General features: G+C 40.8%; 1 protein-coding gene across 1 annotated transcript in view; it reads left to right on the top strand.

Annotated features, from left to right (window-relative positions):
- The first annotated feature begins 2143 nt into the window (after positions 1-2143).
- SPSB4 (splA/ryanodine receptor domain and SOCS box containing 4) overlaps positions 2144-18843 on the top strand; it is a 120192-nt gene continuing 103492 nt past the window's right edge. Inside the window, exon 1 of the mRNA XM_069973872.1 lies at positions 2144-2610. The gene's annotated coding sequence lies outside the window, so the exon portion shown is untranslated. The remainder of the gene's footprint in view (positions 2611-18843) is intronic.

Raw genomic sequence — 18843 nt, 5'->3', positions numbered from 1 at the left:
TGTCCTTGTTCTAACCAAGGAATCAATTATCATCAGTTAAAATTGATTGTTTCTTGTAATGGTTAAATTTAGCATAATATCCAGAGTATTATCAAGACAATAAAGAATGAAGGTGGAATGGTAAAGTATGGGACCATACAGGGTGGCATAGGGTGCAGCTGCACTGGCTCACTTATATATAAAACTACATGTAATGTAGACACAGTTGGATGGGGTGTGCACAAAAAATATAATGTGAAGTAAACCAGACAGACATACTTATTACTAATATACTGAGAAGCTGTCACACATAAAGGAAGGATAGGACAGAAAACAAATAGACAGATCGCCATATATTGACAAACAAACAGAAACAATTGACACAGGCTTAACTATAAGGTAATAGAATTCAATATTATGATATGATATGATTTGTCTAGTGTGCCTTATTATTTACTTTTTATTTTTTTTTTATAAATAGGTATACTGTACGTTTATATGTATAGAGTATGTGTATGTATATATATATATATATATATATATATATATATATATATATATATATATATGTGTGTGTGTTATACATAGAAAGATATGAGAGAAATATGATAATAATAGATAATAATAATAATAATAATAATAATAATAATAATAATAATAATAGATATAACATAGATAAATGAATAAATAAATAAATAAATAGGATAAAGATAGATAGAATAGACAGACAGACAATAGAGATAGATAGATAGATAGATAGATAGATAGATAAGACATAGATAGATAAATAGATAGATAGATAGATAGAATAGAGATAGATAGATAAATAGATAGATAGAATAGAGATAGATAGATAGAAGATAGATAGATAGAAGATAGATAGATAGATAGATAGATAGATAGGAGATAGATAGATAAATAGATAGATAGAAGATAGATAGATAGATAGATAGATAGATAGATAGATAGAAGATAGATAGATAGATAGATAGATAGATAGATAGATAGAAGATAGATAGATAGATAGATAGATAGATAGATAGATAGATAGGAGATAGATATATAGGAAATAGATAGGAGATAGATAGATAGATAGATAGATAGGAGATAGATAGATAGATAGATAGATAGGAGATAGATAGATAGATAGATAGATAGATAGATAGATAGATAGATAGATAGATAGATAGGAGATAGATAGATAGATAGATAGATAGATAGATAGATATTGAAGAGAAAGGAAGCAGCACAAGGTGAAGTAGGTGCCAGCAGGCGAGACTTGACCAGACCTCGAACTTAATATGTATCAGGAAATCCCACGGCACTCTGTAGATTTGGGTGGTTCAAAGTGAATTTATTGTAACAGTAAATCACAGCATTCCATGTGCGCGACGTTTCGGCAGCTTCTCGCCGCCATTGCTTGAGAAAGGTGGCGAGAAGCTGCCGAAACGTCGCGCACATGGAATGCTGTGATTTACTATTACAATAAATTCACTTTGAACCACCCAAATCTACAGAGTGCCGTGGGATTTCCTGATACATAGATAGATAGATAGATAGATAGATAGAAGATAGATAGATAGATAGATAGAAGATAGATAGATAGATAGATAGATAGATAGATAGATAGATAGATAGATAGGAGATAGATAGATAGATAGATAGATAGATAATAGATAGATAGATAGATAGATAGATAGATAGATAGATAGATAGGAGATAGATAATAGATAGATAGATAGATAGATAGATAGATAGATAGATAGGAGATAGATAGATAGATAGATAGATAGGATATAGATAAAACAGCACCCACATATCCTGCAGCACTGCACAGAGATTAGTGGGCACATAATAAATCGATATCCTAGTACATAGGATGTAATGAAAGAACTGAGAAGCTGTGAGTGCCCTGTAGTCCCCGGCTCCATGGACTGGTGCCCCCCTGGACTGGCAGCCCTCAGCAGAGCACCACTTCCACTTTCAGCCAGCTGGTGGGCTCGTCTCATTGTGTGCTGTGCGCTGATACAAGGGCTGCGATGCCTGGAAGAAGAGGAGGCAGAGTATGGGCGTCTCCATCTGCTCCTCATTCCCCCGCCATTGGATTAGTGAGTTGTAAGTGATGAGATCAGCAGGGATCAGCTTTCAGGATGGGGCATTGCTTCAGCAGCAGGCTCTTCCCATCTGGGTTGTCTCTCTCCTATGCAGGGGGTGGGGGTGACAAAGGTAATCTTTAAACACAAAGCAAAACTGCCCCCATAGGGCTTCACCAAAGGGAAAAACCACAAGGACCTGCAAAAAGCATCGGCTTCTATGACTGATGGCAGGACTAGTGCTGCCCTGTGATATGCCAGGAGGAACAGGGGTGCCCGTTAGCTGTGCCTTCAACTCCATGTGTGGATCCAAGAGGGGCACCACCGTGCCCTGCGCCTGATATGGGAGTACCATTGCAGCAGCAGCAGCAGTAACTTTGGCAGCCAGGTGGGCAGCAGGCAGGCGCTACATCTGCGCCATTACGCATTGCACATCTGGAGGCAGCGCACACGGGGAGTCTAACGTTTCCGAGGATCCTTTGTATCATTTCTGGTTTCTATTCTATGACAAGTAGTGGATCTATCTGCTGACTGTAAGGTAAGTGCTCCGTGTCTGCTCTAAGTAGTGTGTCTGCACATCAGCCCATGAATCTTCCCCTACTACATACAGCTCCACCTTTAGCCATTGATGTATATGGTGGCGTTTACAACTAGTGTATGGTGTGCCCACCCTGTGCCACACAGCTCCCATGTCTGCCTGCTGCTCCCTTTCAATGCAAATCCAGGAGGAGACCTTTGTTTTGTAGCTAGGTCACTACACACCCCAACCATATTCTATTTGTTGTCAATAGAATGCACAATAATAAACTTTACATCATTGTTTATAACATAACTAGTGGTAAACCTATAAACAAAGCAAGCCTGCTGTATTCTATCCCACTGCTGCCATGTCTCTGTTTCCAGTTGTAAGTTTTCTTTGTGTTTTGTATCTTTTGCCCACTATGATCCTGTCCCTGTTTTGCACATGGTCTGCTCTCTCATCATTAGGACCAGCCTTAGAACATGGAAGCAGTTTCTAGAGTTTCTTTTTTTGCTCTTTATATCCATTGTTGTTACTACTTACCCTCCCTTGAAAGATACATTGTTACCCCCATTGAAGTGAGGGCACACAGTAGGTGGCATATTAACAGTTCTTTCAGGCAAGTCAGAATTGGGCCCAGAGCAATCCATTGTAGCAATTGTGCGCTGTCTATTGAACTAGAATGTGCAATTATCCATTCTGACTACTAGCTAGCAGGGGGCTGTAATAAACTGGACCTTTGTGTGTGCATAATGTGGCTTGGGAAGGGCAGCCTGGAATATATAGCTGTCTATGAGTTTTGAAGCAGCAAAAGGTCATGTAGTTAGATAGACAAGCTTCCTTGTGGTCTAGGCCAGGAGGTTATGACTGTGGAATATATTTAGAGTGGATATTGTGCAATGTTGACAGTTCTATGTTTGGATAGAAGCAAAGAAACCATCACTTCACATTTCTGGTTTCATGGTCCTGGGAAAACATTTAGACTATAAGGGATCCCTTATCTCTGTAAATAGAGAAGTGTCTTATGCAGCAGTTCTGGGACAAACAAAGAAGACTTTACAAGGGAAGCTCTTCTGTACATTAGAAAGTCTCCTTCTGTGAAGTCTCTAGTTATTTTGGAGTCACCTTGTCTCCCTAGGTAAAGCCTACTCTTGGTTAGCAGTGTCCCTCATATCTCTCCTATTCATCATTATGTATGAATAGTCACTGACCAAATGAACAAGGATTCCCAGTTTTCCGCATTGGACGGCGTCTTAGCGGTCAACTCCCCTAAATGTCACTCTGATGGGATATCTAGCTGGTAGCTGGTGGTAAAAGCTTTTAATAGATGACAGACACTATTACATTGCTGTGAATGTCACCCAGCTTTCCTTGAATCTCATACAGTATATCAGCTTGTATAATTTTACAGAGCATTGTTATACAGAATTATAATCTCTTTGCTCCGCACAATTAAAGTGTCAGTCTTCACTGTTATTCTGGCATTGTATTCATAAATCAGTGGGGATGGATCGCTTCCAAAAGGGGGAGCTGCGGAGCATGTCATTGTAACAACACATAAGAAGAACAGAATTAGCAGGATAAGGTGAATAATGTTTAAAATATATGTGATTATGGTGATCATGATCCATAAACCATTTAGAAACCATTTAAAGGGGACCTTCTAGGTGGGTGCAAATGGCTGAGTGTGATACACATACATATATACATCTAGATATAAGATCCTCCGTAACTGACCACTGGAGTAGGTCTCTACTGTAGTCTACATCTGTATAAAGTGATTACTATGAGGATGTGTGTCCTTTCTGTCTTCCATTGTCTGTGAATTGTCCTTAATCTGCTTCCCTTAGTCCATTTAGCAGTGCCAGAGTACCTCCATAAACAGTCCCATTAACAGTTAGTGCCTCTGTAAACAGTGCGAGATTACTTCCATAACTTCCATAAGCTGTTCCACAGTTTCTCCATGAACAGAGATAGGTTACAACCATAAACCATGCAGGAGTGCCTTCATGTACATAGTTAGTTTGCTTCCATATGTAATGTCAGAATGCCTCCATAACAGTGTCAGGACTCTTCCATAAGCCATGCTGGAGTCACTCCATTAGCTGTAGCACAGTGCTTCCATAAACATTACTAGATTGCTTCCATTTGCCATGCCAGAGTTCCTCCATGAGACCATCCAGAGTGCCTCCATAAGTTTAGCGGGAGTGCCTCCATAAGTCCAGCGGGAGTGCCTCCATAAGGCCAGCGGGAGTGCCTTCATAAGACCAGACAGAAGGCCTCCATAAGACCAGCTAGAGTGCCTCCATAAGACCAATTAGAGTGTTTCCATAAGACCAGCTAGAGTGTCTCCATAAAACAAGCTATAGTGCCTCCATAAAACAAGCTATAGTGCCTCCATAAGACCAGCTAGAGTGCCTCCATAACACCAGCTAGAGTGCCTCCATAAACATAGAGCCTTATTACCAGTGAAAATCCACATGTTTAATGTAATAATACTCTCATGTCCACCTGACTCCTGCATTTTTGCGCACTACCAGAAAGTGACAGCCAATAAGCCAATAAGCTGCCACTTGCATGACACTTACTTTCCTAGAGCGGATAGAAGTTATGGGATAATGTTTTAGTTTGTTGGATCCATGACAGACCATTCCTGGTGAACAGACTCTTGGTGTTATGGGAAAGTCTTCTTCCCTGTTTGTAGTCCTAAAGTTCTTCCCATTTTCAGGAGACTACGAGGAATGACCTGCAAACTTCCGGTATAGATGCTGTAAACCAGGTGAAAGAACCGTCTAGACGGCAATTTCTATAACTTCCATTCATGGGTGCTGCACTGGTCACTACAGCAGCGCCAATGCATTGGCACAGCAGTGTGTGAACTGGCCTTACACTTGTGCTTTACTGGCCTCCTCATGTACTACACATCAGTGTAATGAACATTGAAGCCAGAGAGTTAAGTTAGCTGCATTAATCAGATAGAGTGTATTCTCCATGGTAAGATTGAATTTGCGATAGCATTTTCTTCTTAAGGAACACATGCAGCACTCTTTAGCCTTGCCGTATAATGCAGCACTGTGCTCTTGTTGACAAAGCTGAGCCTCTTCTAAATTGTCAATTCACTTAGACTTGGCAGCATTGTTAATGCCTCTGCTGCTTGCCAGGGCGGTTTCAGTGTATTGCAGGGTTTTCCGATAGCAATGGACATGGCTGAAATGAGAAAATACAATAGCAACTGTAGATGCAAGAGTTGTCACCGTAGATGACCTCATTGAGATTTCAGGAACTGAAATATTTGTCCCCGGATTACACCGTCACCGCATACATATGACTACCTTGAAATAGAAGGAGCAGTCTTTATTGAACAGTTTTGAATAGTACAGCATCATCGCATAACAAAACCTACAGATTCCCTTTCTGTTACTATTGTCTGGGTGTACTGTGACATAGGGATATGAGTGTCCTGCAGAATGGAAATCTAGGTCTGTTCCATCTGTGCATTGCCATTAGGGGAAACGCATGTACAAACCACAATATTCTGCAGGCTTTAGGGCTGTGATACAGTATGGGGCTATGGGGAGATCAATCTTTCTGCTAAGAAGTAAGAACCAGATCATGGTTTACATCACATGGATCGTGTGCGTAGATGGACGCTTACAAAGAATTTGTTGCTGGCAACTTTCTTAGTCTAATGCCTATGATGGGAACTTTAATATCTATGAAACATCACCATGGCCTGCTGCCACTGGACAAGAGGTTATGTGAGAATATGTTGTTATTATGGATAAAACTTTACTGCACTATAACCATTGTATTAAATGGAGTAACACCAATGAAGAATTGCAATAGAACAGGCTCCTCCCTTACCTACATTCATTGGGCTCAGTATATGTGTCTAAGCTATTTCATCATTGTGTACTAATCATGAATAGTCAATCATGTAATTCAGTTCTCTACACTGGCTTCTTAGTGATTTTATTCTGGGTTTCTGCATGTAGAGCTGCAGTGTAAAGTATGATGGAGAAACAAAGCGGATGTTTAGACAGCTGTGCATCTAGATGGATGGAATTTTATTGTAAAATGGGGTGTCAGGGCTATGTTGGGGGGTGTGCTCTCAATCACACCCTATTACCCTTTGCATTCACATCCTTTTTACAGTAAAGTTCCTGACTGTCAACCAAATAGTAAAACCCCTATATCTCTAGAAATGGGGAACATAGCAAGGAAGTAAGAATCCCATGGGGATTAAAACTCCCAAGGACATAAAGTGTTGTAATATCTCCTTTAAAGACCTTTTTTGTATGGTCTGATTATCGCTAACAAGCGTTCATACGAATACTTATTCGGCCGATAATTGGCCAGTGTAAAAGGGCCAGCAATCAGCCAACGGGCGAGCAAACCTCCGCCTGTCAATTGATTTCTTAAGCCCTTATTACACGGTGTGATGCAGAGGAGCCAACGAGCGCCGACCTGTCAGGCCAGGTCCTCGTTACACGCTACACCGCAGCTATTACATGCATCGGCTGTCAACGGGCCGATATCGGCCTTTATGCGGCCGCACATACAATCAGGAGGTTTGTGGCTTATAACATTGCAAGTTAATGGCCACGGGCCTTAAAGGAGAAGTCCACCGGGGGGGATGAAATTATTTTGGGCTGGGGGAACATAATAAAGAAGCTATTTTTACCTTTCCCAATGCCTATGCTTCGTTGCGTCCCGCTCCTGGACCCCAAACGGCAGTCTTCCTAGCTTCCATGTAGCTACCTCACAACCCGGCTGATGGATGCCCCGCTCAGCCAGTCTGTGACTAAGGCCGGACACCTCTGCAGTCACTGATTGTCTGAGCGGGCTAAATCTCACCCGTTTGAGACAAGTCAGCCCAGTTGTGACATACTTTGAAGCCTGGAGAAGATGGCAATCAGTGGGGTACGGGAGCCCGGTGATGCGAAACAGCATGGGCAGGGGGGCTGGTAAGCATACTGTTAATATTATGTTCCCCCCACCCCCTGTAAATAATGATTTTTACCCCCGGCCAGACTTCTCCTTTAAAGAACATTGAACTTGAGGGGATCATATGTTCAGGGACGGCCTACTTCACTAGAGCTTCCAGCTATATATTCCTTAATATTCTGTGAAATAAACTGACAATATCATTGCTTCTTAGTAAAGCTTTCAGTGACAGAATCACTTAGAAAAATAAAAAGCTAGAACAATACTGCTCTTTGCGTTTTAGATGGCTTCTTTCTCATTGTGCAGAGATGTCCTATCAGTAGTCACTTGTCATGTGAGGATTTAGGAAGCGCCTTTGTATTTGTAAATGTAGGTAAATAATTACCATATCAATGGCAGATGCAATCTGTTGTCTAAGGATTTGGCTGGTTCTAGAAACCCTAACTAGAGTATGTTGTAGCATTTATATTGTACAGCTGTAGTTAGCTAACAACATTCTGATTGAGACCAACATGTATGTTTATAATCTATTATAGCGCCAATATGTTCTGTGGTGTGTGCGGAGCATGTTCATTCACATTGGTCTGGGATAAATAATAGTATAGTTAACTCTATTCCTGACCTCATCAGCAACAGATCCAAATATAGACCAAAAAGATCTTCTGCCTTAATCCATTATAGAACAATTCCACAATACTAGTGTGAACAGACCCTAAGGGTCCTTTTACCTTAGCTATGACAAAAATAATGCACCGCCAAAATTACAGGGTGCTCATAAGATGACAGGAATATAAATAGTACCAACAAAACGAGAAGGGAAGGCCTGTCATATGTACTCACTGGCACACCAAAGAAAATATGTATTTTTATTTCACATAAATCAAAATAACAAACATCACACTGTGACATAAACAGTTAAAAACATCTAAAAACACAAAATACATCTAGGGGGCCCCACTACATATAGGGAAAAGCCCCCAGGATACTCTGACAAGCTAAAATGGCAAGGACCATATCTAACCAATGAATCAGATGTGATAACTATGCCCCACTACTATAAACAATGGTGATGAGGTAGAAAAACTACAAAAAAATGTGCAAAACAAACAAGGGAAGGTATAAACAAAAATAACCAAAATTTCACCAAATTTTCAGAAGGTCCATGTTGGGGTCCACTGCTCCGGGACATGGACCTTCTGACAATTTGGTGATATATAGAAAAGCCTGTCAGTGCACACTATGGAGCAAGTGGCTCCAGCCGCACCTTCCATAGTGTGCTGTGGGGAGTTCTGATGCGGGCGCACACGGATGCAAGGATGATTTTTTCAGAGACAGGTCCTTCCGTGATCCGGCATGCGGCTGAAAACATACGGTCATTTACTTGGAAATCTGGTTCAACTAAAAATAACAAATAAAATCTTAAGAAAGTGATGCAAACACCTCTGGATGCATCTGGGAAAGCAGGGAAACAGTTTACATGAATTGCTATTACCGGGGTTTGCGATCCTCTGCACTATAGCCGATGTCTCTCATGGTTAATATATTGAATTAATAAAACACATTTTCGTTGTAATAAAGTCCCTTTCATTGTTCAATAATTAAATTTAAACGAATCCATCATTTTGCAATTAAATATACTGTTAAAATAAATATATATATAAATAAATGTATATTTATATATATATTTATTTTTTGACAGTATATTTAATTGCACAATGATGGATTCGTTTAAATTAAATTATTGAACAACGAAACTGATTTTATTTCAACGAAAATGTGTTTTATTAATTAAATATTAATTAGTATAGGAAGCTCCACTAAGCGGTTAATTCATATTCCCGGTAATAGAGCATTCTGTACTAATCATCACTTTACTTTAATTAAAACATCAAATGTTTCTTCTAATTATGTTATCACAATAGCATTATTAGAAGAAACATTTAGAATTATATGTGCGCTCAGCTGATTGGCTGTTCGGCTGAGCGCACGTATAATGAGCCGGTCCGCAGTACAGTGACTTCATTGTGCTGCGGACCAGAGAAGAGGACACATTGGGGTGAGTATACAGCTCTCCCCACCCCCTCCCCTGCACTGCACCCATACCAGTAAGGAAGGGGGGTCACTTAACCCCTTCCTTGCTGGGATGGTTACAGTCTGACATCAGTCTGGCCCCCAAGGGGTTAAGAGGGATGCAATACATCCTCCCTTAACCCCTTGGGGGCCAGACTGTAAGCAGCGATCTGTAAAGATGCTGCATACTGTAAGGAGCACAACACCGCTCACAATGATGGGTGTTGTGCTCCTGTTTGTGTGTTTTTTGTGTGTTTCTCCCTTTTTGTTTTTCAGATATCGGTATCCTGGGGATTACGTCGGATTTCCGTGGACTACGTCGATGACCAGCGGTTGTTTGTTGTTTTTTTTTATAAAATGGTCAATGAGGGGTGTGGGGGTGTGTCTTGTCTTTATTTCTTTGCTTTATAGACTTAGTAGTGGAAGCCGTCTAATAGATGGAATCCATTACTAAGTCGGGGCCTAGTGTTAGCCGGTATAAAATGGCTAACACTAACCCCCCATTATTACCCCAGTACCCAATGCCACCAGGGGTACTGGGAAGAGCCGGGTGCCAGTGGTCCCGGAGTGTCAAAATTGGCGCTCCTGGACCGGGCGGCAGCAGGCTGGTAAGATTTAGGCTGGGGAGGGCCTAAACCAATGGCTCTTCCCACCCTGGTCTTACCAGGCTGCTGTCGTTTGGTTTTTAACCCGGCTGGTTATAAAAATAGGGGGGACCCTATGCGGTTTTTTAAAAAAAATAAATAATAAAAAAAGAAAAACGCATAGGGTCCCCCCTATTTTTATAACCAGCCGGGTTAAAAACCAAACGACAGCAGCCTGGTAACACCAGGGTGGGAAGAGCCATTGGTTTAGGCCCTCCCCAGCCTAAATCTTACCAGCCTGCTGCCGCCCGGTCCAGGAGCGCCAATTTTGACGCTCCGGGACCACTGGCACCCGGCTCTTCCCAGTACCCCTGGTGGCATTGGGTACTGGGGTAATAATAGGGGGTTAGTGTTAGCCATTTTATACCGGCTAACACTAGGCCCCGACTTAGTAATGGATTCCGTCTATTAGACGGCTTCCACTACTAAGTCTATAAAGTAAAGAAATAAAGACAAGACACAAGTTAAAAAATTTTTTTATTCAAATAAAAACACCCCCACACCCCTCATTGACCATTTTATTAAAAAAAAAACAACAACAAACAACCGCTGGTCATCGACGTAGTCCTTGAAATCCGACGTAATCCCCAGGATACCGATATCTGAAAAACAAAAAGGGAGAAACACACAAAAACACACAAACAGGAGCACAACACCCATCATTGTGAGCGGTGTTGTGCTCCTTACAGTATGCAGCATCTTTACAGATTGCTGCTTACAGTCTGGCCCCCAAGGGGTTAAGGGAGGATGTATTGCATCCCCCTTAACCCCTTGGGGGCCAGACTGATGTCAGACTGTAACCATCCCAGCAAGGAAGGGGTTAAGTGACCCCCCTTCCTTACTGGTATGGGTGCAGTGCAGGGGAGGGGGTGGGGAGAGCTCTATACTCACCCCGATGTGTCCTCTTCGCTGGTCCGCAGCACAATGAAGTCACTGTGCTGCGGACCCGCTAATTATATGTGCGCTCAGCCGATCAGCCAATCAGCTGAGCGCACATATAATTCTAAATGTTTCTTCTAATAATGCTATTGTGATAACTTAATTAGAAGAAACATTTGATGTTTTAATTAAAGTAAAGTGATGATTAGTACAGAAAGCTCTATTGCCGGCAATATGAATTAACGGCTTACTCGAGCTTCCTGTACTAATTAATATTTAATTAATAAAACACATTTTCTTTGTAATAAAATCAGTTTCGTTGTTCAATAATTTAATTTAAACGAATCCATCATTGTGCAATTAAATATACTGTCAAAAAATAAATATATATATAAATATACATTTATTTATATATATATTTATTTTAACAGTATATTTAATTGCACAATGATGGATTCGTTAGAATTAAATTATTGAACAACGAAAGGGACTTTATTACAAAGAAAATGTGTTTTATTAATTTAATATATTAACTATTAGAGGCATCGGCATTCGGCATCATTGCCGGCTATTTTTGAAGTACTCCGTACGGACCGCCTGTCAATCCACGGCCGCATTTCCAGCCGCAAACAATGGTCTTGTTCATTTTTTACGGGTCTGTTTACGATCGGGCCGTAGATTCAGACATAGTGTGCACTGTGCAGCCGTATATCGTATACTTTCCAGCGTACGCATGAATCGGAAAAATCCGGCCGATGATTTACCGCCCGCAATACAGCCGCACAGATACAGAGTGTGAACCTAGCCTCAAACTGCATCAAAATTTTTATTCAGTCATCAATAAATTCTCATATGTTATTTGTGAGTCACTCCATACTCTTGCTGCATCCAGTCTTCCTCATGTTGGTTGTAAAGGTTCAGCCCCAGTGTTTTCATAAGCCAATTTTTCATTGGAACTTGCTTGTTTAAAGTTGAATACAGTGATGGGTCCAGATGGTGTCCACCCCAGTGTTCTTAAAGAACTCTAATCAGTGATTGCTTGTCTCTGACAGAACCATATAACTGTTATAACCTCCTAACAGGAGATGTTCTTGATGATTGGAGAACAGCCAATATTAAACCCATTCACATGAAGGGTAATAGAAAAGAGCCCAGTAGCTACAGGCCAGTTATCTTAACATCTGTAGTAGTAAATATTATGAAAACACTTCTAAAAAACAGAACATAATGGATCATCTAAAAATGGATAATTTGATGGATCCAAACCAGTATGGCCTACTGCAGGCAGATCATGTCAGACTAATTCTATATATTAGTAAGTGTTGGATGAAGGTTGTTCTGTGGATATCACCTATCTTGACTTCAACCAAGCCTTTGATACAGTTCCCCATAAAGAGCTGATAGAAAAGTTAGTAAGAATTGGACTTAATCCCTGGATAGTTCAGTGGATTTGTTGTTGGTTGAAGGATAGATATCAGAGGGTTGTTCTTAATGTCCGAGTATCATATCGGCATTTCTGTTCTGTCAAAGACTTCAGAAGAGAAGGATTTAGAGGTAGTGATTTCTGACAGCCTTAAAATAAGTCACCAGTGCAACCTGGGAGATCAAATCAAATGCTAGGCTGTACAGCTACAGGTATAACTAGTAGGTTATACCTCTGGTTTATTTTTATCACAGCAGCCTATAATTTTTTTTTTATAATTCAAACAAGACTTTAATGTTTAAGATTTTATCCATTTGAGAATCCCAGTCAGCAGACATAAGGATCAACGGTTCTCATATGTATTTGACTTGTACTGTTTTATTCTGTCTGTATAACTGTAGAGATTTTACAGACCTAAAAAACTATATCTGGCTTTACATGTTGGATACATCGTAGGCATGTACTACTTGGTTTTCAAACATAACTGGAACCGCTGAATCAGATGCATATCTTCCTGATTAAGGGAAAAAAAAAGAACTTCCCTTGGCATCCCTACATTAGAGACCCGTGAAGCTTGTAAGAAAACTACAATAGTATAAGCAGTCATGCTGAATGGGGTCAGTGCTGGAAGATGGTTTAGTCTCAACATGATGAGATGGAGCCGGTTTGTCAGCGCTGTCATTGGGCCAGCATTTGTTGAATTGCACTGTATGTGTTAATTGCTGTACTGGCAAAGATGCTGCGTTATGATGGCGAATAAAATAGAAGTGGGTGTCTCTAAACCCTAGTTAACTGCTCATATGAATCATGTTTTAGACTCTTTTAGTTTCCTATAATAATTGATGAGATCATGGAGTTGAATCAAGCTTATATTTGTGGCGTGTTAATAAATTAGTGTGCTGTCAGCTGCTCATCATAGTGTGGAAGCCCGAGCATTGCATCATGGTGCACAGGACATGTGCCAACCCCGTAATGGACTTACACAAGCCTTAATATTTATTTAGGGCTTTTTAGGCCCAGGCAGTCAGCAGTGTCCAATGTTAAAATGACTGAAACCAATTTCAGTGATGTGTGCATAACGTTCATGTATGGGCAGTAAAATATATCAAGTGAAACTCCCAGTTAATTAACAGTAATAACCTCTATGATGTATTCCGTACAGCTGTGCATTATTGTCTATTATTGTTGCTAATGTTAACTAATGTATGTTTACATGATGTTTTATGGTGCATTACTGAGAATGTATGGCATATATACCCAACTATCGGTCATTGCTGTCAGCACTCTTGCCGTTTTTTTTTTATGGTCAGTACATCTAATATTGAGCTGATATATCCTGTTCTGTAGAGAGTACATTTCATAAGTCTCCTCCTTATTACCACAGGCAGAATTACAGGTGACACCAGTATAAAAATAGGATGGGATCAGGCTATTAGGACATGGTCAAAGTCCCTCCTCCCTCCTTCTTGCACAATGACCTCTACATGGGTCACAAAGCATGCCTATAAAAGTTTCCAAAAATAAGAAAATAGGGTCCCCACTAGTCTATTGTTTTGTAGGTCTGTGGGGCTGCTGTAAATTATAGCTCTACATTTTGTGCAGAAAGCAAATGCAAGATAGCTACCCCATAATAATGCACTAAAATAAAATCTAGCTAATACATTCATTTCATTGTACTATTCACCATAATGTCATTATACATTTCTCTTTAGAATCCTGGTAGGTCCCAATAAGTTTGTCATTAAAAATTTGACAGCACACAATGCCATTCTTGTTATCAGAAATATAGAAACCCTGACAGTAGGACAAATGAAATTTGCTTAAAGCGCAACTATAAAATATTTTGACCATTCAGTTTTAGTTAGCTTAGGTCATGATAAGACTTTTTGCAATATACATTACCTAAAATGAACCTAAAATGAACCTGAGTCACTGAGGGGAGGACTACAAGTCCCAGCACAACACAGCTGTAGTCCTTCCATAGTACATATAACATTCAATATCAGATGTCTGCAGCAGGTGCCCCCACCTCCATGGCTGACATTATCCTACAGTGTAATGAGAGCAGATGACTGTATCTAATCCCACTGTGTGTGATACCATCTGCTGGGGCTCTGTATCTAATCTTACATTGTGATACTGTATGTTGGGGTTGTATCTGATCCTGCTATGTGTGAAACATCTGCTAAGGTGTTGCTCAGTGAATGGGGAGAGCCAGGCAGGGAGATGAGGGACAGGCCACGCCCACTTTCTCTCAGCCAGGAGAAAAATTCATTTATTCTTCTGAGCCAAACAACTGGGAATATCTCAGCGAGCGTACACACTATCAACAGTTTAGGGCTCTTTTTAAAAGGTGACACGAGGGCTTTTTATTTGAGGAATTTCATTTTTTAGCTACTGAAATTATAGTTGCGCTTTAAAGCTGGCCATACAGTAGATATAGCTGTCAAACAGCTACATTTCCTACCACCACAATTAACATGCATGCTCGAATGACCAAAAGTATATGTTTATAAGAGGGCGAGACTAAGCCTCTGCCAGACGCCCTTGTACCAGCTTATTTCTTGCAGGAAAAGAAAATTGGGCATGTTGAAATCTAAGACTATCGTTTGAAAAATTATTATATAATTCAAATTTAAGGAATAATTTTCCTTGTGTGTATAAACGACTTATGAAAATTTGTTCATATGTTGTTGATCGCATCTTTTTTAGCTGACCATAAAATCATTGTTAAACGTTCGCTAGTTGCTCTCAGATCTTTTGATGTACACATGGGGTAGATTTATCAAACATGGTGTAAAGTGAAACTGGCTCAGTTGCCCCTAGCAACCAATCAGATTCCACTTTTCATTTCTCACAGACTTCTTGGAAAATGTAAGGTGGAATCTGATTGGTTGCTAGGGGCAACTGAGCCCGTTTACACCATGTTTAATAAATCTCCCCCATAGTCTGTTCGTATGCTAGATTATACAAACGAAATCGGTGGAAATGAAAAATCACTTTGTCTAATAGAACCCTAAAGGTGCCTGTATACTTTATGCTAAAGTTGTCCAAACCCACAGCTGGTGATAGGTTCAGGCAGCATTATAAGGTTTATAATGGTCTCCTCCTCTCTCTAAACATACAGATAATGCTTGTGGAATTGAAGGTTGGATGTGATGAATTGCCACTGCTTGACCCTTTAGTCCATGAGGGATAAGCCAGAGGCAGATCTGTCTCACTGACATTATACAGAAGTAATATGCAGAGTTGTTGTAAACCCAGTACTGGTGTAAGATAGAGAAATGATCAGTCAGCAGCAGGGTATCTCTGTGTGTTGCTGCCTCCTCTTCCTCCTCCAGCAGCTCCTCCCTTCTTTATAGACTCCTATGGGTAGCAGGTGTGACCTGATCTTTCCCTGTGCATATACTCCATCTTCACCTCTCCTTCTCTGAAGACAGGAATTTCCCATTGAACTGACAGTAAGTTATCAGAAGAGGAGGCAGGGGTGAGGAAAGAAAAGTCTGTTAAGTGGAAAAAGAGGCAGTTTCTCAATTAAAGGGGTTTGGTCACTCTGTGGTGATTCTGGCCATAAGATGGCTGAGCATGGAGGAGCATCTTCACTCTATGTCTGTGTCCTCCATAGGCATATTCATGGTCACATGCTCCTCCATGCTCAGCCATTTTACAGACAGAATCGCCACAGAGCAGGACAGCACAGCCTGGAGGAGAGGTATCTGATATCAGCTCTATGAGGTACACAGGGAGCTGCTGTCTGTAAGTAATGTGAATACACTTACTAATACTGTACACTGAACAACCCCTTTAAGATATATGATAAAATTTCCTATTGCTGCTTTTACTATTTATTGATGGATAACATGTAATTGACAGTTTAACTTTAAGGCCCTAAATAAAACTTGATAATAAAACCAATGGATTTTAAACATATTTGTTACTTAAGTCTTTACATGTTAAAGAGGAAGTCCTACCAATGTTTAAAAGCGGCAGGCAGGTGGGGTGGGCGAGAAAAAAACAAACAGGTGAACTTACCCTTCCCCATGCCTCCGTTGCGCTGCTCCGGGGCCCCATTCATTGCCATCGGCTGTCAACTCCTGCAGGAAACTGGGTATGTTACATACCCGACTCCTGCAGCAGCAATATCACAGCCTGGCTGAGCGATCTCCCGCTCAGCCAGTCAGTGACTGGGGCGGTGTCCCACCCCAGTCACTAATTGGCTGGGCAGGCACTTACACATCGGGGGTCGTGATGTTGCAGCAAGCAGAGCTGCAGTGCCACAAATGCACGGGGATGGGTGAGTTTATTTGTTTATTTTCACACCTACCCCCGCCGGCCTGCGTTTTTACAGTTGGTGGGTCTTCTCCTTTAAGTATTTCTTTTTAGTAGTAATATATTTTTTCACTGCACTGTTGTCAGTCTTTTCATCAGCCTCTCTGTTGTTTGTTAAATAGCAGACACGTGTGCGTTGCTGGTCAGAGCATAGTCTTTGTTGTCAGACCACAAGTACCAGACTTTTCTAATTAACCGAGTGCAAACAAATGAGTGAATATGTTTCAGTCTTTTCTGAACACACCAATGACTCTTGTCTAAAGACCCATTTACACTGAGCAATCACCAATAAGAGACTGCAGAGCACTCATATTGTTCTGTGACTTAAGAATTCTGTTTACACTTAACAAGTGTGACAAGGGTGCATAGGAAATTGTTCACATTTTTATGTACGGATGGTCAATTGCGGCAATGATGTATGATGTTTTCATTGTTCAGCAACTGCTTACTTGGTTTATTTGTTCAAGTAGTCTGGGTTTACACAGGTTTGACTGCAAATTGTTGTAAAATTGCAGGATTACCAAGATATGGCTTTAATGTTTCCTTATGGGAAAACAAAGTTGCAAGCAATTGCAAAAAAACAGCTTACGTCACCATAGGGACCTGATTTACAGTGATTATTTTATGAAACGTTTCTAATTTAAAGGGTTTTCCTAGTTAAAGGGAAACTAAGACCAGGTTAAAAGACTGTAACCTGCTGTTATATTCCCGTAGCGCACAGATCGATGAGGATCAAGGCCATTTTTTTGCCTTTATCCTCAGCGTTCTTCTAAATAAATCAGTATAATTAATATTAAAAGTAGTGGTGTGGTGCACTGGGGGTGAGATGATCGCTCCAATGCACTGATCCAACCTGCCTGCTGTCTGCCTCCTCCTGAATAAACAGCTAGGGATCTCTAGTGAGTCGATGAGTGGTAAGCCTATTACACTGGGCCATTCGGAGGAGCAAGCCAGCTATCAGGTGAGCACTCACTTACTCCTTGTTCTCCGCTCCCTGCCAGTGCTATTCCATGTGCCGACAGTGAGCGGGTAAGAGCCGGGGAAGCCACTAGGAGCTGCAGGGGGGTGATCGCTGGATCATCCAGGCAGCCCATAGCAGATAGCAGTGGTCTGCTGCCGCCATTCCTATTAAACGGAGCGACATCAGCAGATCGCTGCTATGTAGATCATTGGTCTTTCAACACATTGAAAGAGACTGAAAGACAATGATCAGCCGATATTGTGCATGTTGGCTGATTGTTGTCTTCAACTACACAAGATGATTGACAGCCATAACGGACGATATCGTCCGAATACGGACAATAATCGATTTGTGTAGTAGAGCCTGTAGACCCATCCGTAGTACAGCAAATCCCTAAACTACATTAGTTCTTTAAACTGAAGACTTAATGAAAACGATCCTCAGGATGAAAATTACCCAAATTCTCTGTGTTTTTTCTCGTGTCGCCCCACCAACTGAATTCTTCAATGAAAATACTGAAATCACATGATGAAAGAATCAAATGCAGGGATAAAATGCCAGGGAAAAAAACACATATACTTATATACACTATCCTGCAGTATTTTTTTCAGCCTCCCAAAAAAACACCATGTAAAATTTATGTCTGACATAAGCCTATTGCACTTAGAATATCACCCTGCTATGGCCATCCGTAGCCATGTCACCACTGTTCTTGCCTCCCAGATATTTTTGGTTTACCTCCTGCCAGTCTTGGGGAGAATTTATATCATTATAACAACAGTGATGTATCTTCTAATGTTGACTGCAAGTTGGTGAGTGAGAGCTTGTTTCTATAACCTGGCTAATAGTGTACAATATGTAAAACTGTAATACATACAGATTCTTGCATCTGTAATCTGTCTGCAAGCCCCAAACCAACCACAGGTCTAATGATCCAAACTGGCAGCTGTCAGTTTGAGTCATGACCCCGATCAGGCTGGGACTTGCGGCTGCAATAA

Source organism: Dendropsophus ebraccatus, chromosome 6 (genome assembly GCF_027789765.1).
Source record: "Dendropsophus ebraccatus isolate aDenEbr1 chromosome 6, aDenEbr1.pat, whole genome shotgun sequence".
Taxonomy (NCBI): domain Eukaryota; kingdom Metazoa; phylum Chordata; class Amphibia; order Anura; family Hylidae; genus Dendropsophus; species Dendropsophus ebraccatus.
The sequence above is the reverse complement of the archived record's forward strand: the minus strand, read 5'-3'. Positions and strand labels throughout refer to the sequence as shown.